Raw genomic sequence first — 3,314 nt, forward strand, 5'->3', positions numbered from 1 at the left:
TCTCTCTCTCTCTCTCTCTCTCCTCTCCCTCCTCTCTCTTCTCGTCTCTCTCTCTCTCTCTCTCGTCTCTCTCTCCATCCCTTTTCCTTTTTCTGAGGTAGAGGATGTGCTGATAGTAAATATTGAGAAGCCTCAATCAGTGCGTGCCAGCAGAGATGGCCTGCCTAGGCTGGCTGTGAATGTATTTTTGGAACAGAAGCAGAGGAGGTTGACCGAGATATTTTTATCGTGAAAAGCCAACATGGAATAGCCAGCCTGCACAGCTGTTGCTCTAATTTGTTCTAAGGATGTACAAATAGGACGGCCCACATAGACCATAAAAAATGAGTGGAGGTTTTGCTCAACACGGCACTTTTGTCTGACCAGAAGGACAGGGATGCCTTCCAACAGACCAACAGATCACAAAAAGGCACACACACAATCACAATGACTTAAGATGGCAGAGTTTGCCAGAAGCGGGACCGGCGATGACCTGGAACAGGGTAGAGATAGATGACAATTTCAGTCATCTTTTCAACTTGGCCAGTATGGAACATGGCATTTTTGGTTGGTTTTGTGTTTCTCCTGGACATATTTCAAACTGGACATATTATGAGTTTTCATCTTTCTATTTTCCCACCTGTTCATCCTCTTAGCTCTCTGACATATAGCTCCTTCAGTAGACTCAAGGTCGCTGTCTACTGCAACTTATATTTCAGACCCATATGTATATATTTTTTATGCAGGAATTCTTGAGGTATTTTCCTACCTTCAGAAACCTCACCAATGTCTCGATTGTTCTATTCCCATACGTTTTATTATGCCATGGAAAGTTTTATTTGCTCTTGAGCAATTTGCTCTGGAAGCCCCTGTGGCTGTCAGGAGTACTGTACACACACACACACACACACACACACACACACACACACACACACACACACACACACACACACACACGCACACGCACACACACACACACACACAATTCACCCCCCACACACACATACACCCGCACCACTACACACCGAAGTCTGACCGGGCTGGGGTTCCCCTCTAGGCAGCTAGTGGATAAATAGCAGTCTTCAAAGAAGGAACTAGGTGTTAATGAACGGGCCCCTGACAGACTGGCTTTACCTGGGTTCAGACCCAGTCCTCAATGCCTCCATTCACTTCATCTCAGCAATGGAAAGTGTTGGGAAAGTCATCCCGCAAAAGTTTGCGTGACCTTTTCTAAACTCTCAGTACGTCTTTCTCACCTAAGGCCTTTCAGGCCTTGCCAACGATAAAACTAATCAGCTGATACTAGCGGAGGCTGCGGCAATTTGCATGTGTCAAAATGGCTCCCATTCATTCACAGGACGGTTGGCAACTCGATGTGGGGAAGGAAACTAACACAACACCCCCTTCCTGCGTGTACCTGTAACCCAGTCACAGCACCTTAAAGGTGCCCACATACTAGGTAGGGTTTGCTCCTAGCAGAACTCGGCTAGGCGAAGCAAACTTCTGTGCCTCGCATACTGCCTTAAAAGAACTTAGCTTGAAAAATATTACAATATTACTGTTTGTCCCTCCGGAAACACCGTAGCATCAACATAGCCAGTATACACATCCTCTAAATAGTCAGCATTCATCTAAGATAAATGAAGAAATCTGTCATTAATTTGGATGTTGTTACCGAAGAGATCTTAGTCGTGCAATTTGACATCTAACCAAGATATTTGTTGCAGTATTTCTCAAGGTAAAAAATGTGCATGAAAACTAGTCATTTCTGGTTGAATGACAACAAACACTTAATTGAAGAATCCTGTCCATAGTTCCCATTCCTACTAGGAGTAGTACTGTTTACCAATCACCCACAAAGTGATGTAGATTTCGGCTACCGAACTTCCGCTTGCCTCAAGAAATAAATGTGTATGCTTGAACAGCTGGCAAACACCCTGCTGAACACCAAAACCAGTCAAAAGTTCGTACACACCGACTCATTCAAGGGCTTATCTTTATTTTTACTATTTTATACATTGCAGAATAATACTGAAGACGTCAAAACTATTAAATAACACATATGGAATCATGTGGTAACCAAATAAGTGTTAAACAAATCAAAACATATTTTATATTTGAGATTCTTTAAAGTAGCCACCCTTTGCCTTGATGACAGTTGTGCACATTCTTGCCATTCTCTCAACCAGCTTCACCTGGAATGCTTTTCCAACAGTCTTGAAGGAGTTCTCACATATGCTGAACACTTGTTTGCTGCTTTTCCTTCACTCTGCGGTCCTACTCAACCCAAACCATCTCATTTGATTCAGGTGATTGTGGAAGCCAGGTCATCTGATGAAGCACTCCATCACTCTCCTTCTTGGTCAAATAGTCCTTAACAGCCTGGAGGTGTGTTTTGGGTCATTGTCCTGTTGAAAAACAAATGATTGTCCCATTTCCACTGGTCTATTGTCCATTGCTTGTGTTTCTTGGCCCAAGCAAGTCTACTCTTCATATGTGACCGACCTTGTTTCGGTCTTACTTAGCAAAATTTGAAGTTGTGTTTTTTTACATTGGATAAAAGCAGAGACACAGAGCTACAAAGTGGTATATCATACACTGCATTTTAGGAACAATGATCAGACCTTGAAAGTTGATAAACTTGTAACCTCACTTTTGAGAAAATGGTCTTGAAAGTTTTGGTACCTACTGGAGAGCTCTTCTTTGTCTACACCCATTCAGCATCATTCACACACCTCTTAAGCTGTAGCCCCACCCATCTCTGACCATTTTACTCGCCCTAGCAGAGCTGGTTAGGCTGTTTTCATGCTATCCAGAGTGTTGGTGACTGCAACTGTGCTGCTGGCAACAATTTAATTATGCCTTTTGCCGACGTTTACTTTCACCGGCCATATTCAAAAGTAGATAGCCAGAGCGAATTTACCATCTAGTACGTCTACCAACAGTTGTCGCAATGACAGTCTATTGAAATGGATACTTGCATAGTGGAGTCTTTTGTTAAGACATTTAGCTAGCTAGCTAGCTAAACAATAAACAATAAACCATTATCCATAATCCATAAACCATAATCCATAATCCATACTGACATCTAACCAACCAGGTTCAATGTTAGCTAGCTAACATTAGGCTATAACTAGCCAAGCAAATGTCTCTGAGCTACAAATAATAAGATCATACATGTTACATTAGCTAGCTAGCCAGCCAGCTAATGTTAGCTAGCTAACAGTATACTTTAACTTGAAAATAAACCGCTTTCTGTCAACATTAGAAATGTGTAATGTCTTAAAATGTAGCTAGCTAGACTAGCTTACCCGTACACATCATGGATATGGCCG

This window comes from Oncorhynchus mykiss, chromosome 4 (assembly GCF_013265735.2).
Source record: "Oncorhynchus mykiss isolate Arlee chromosome 4, USDA_OmykA_1.1, whole genome shotgun sequence".
NCBI lineage: Eukaryota > Metazoa > Chordata > Actinopteri > Salmoniformes > Salmonidae > Oncorhynchus > Oncorhynchus mykiss.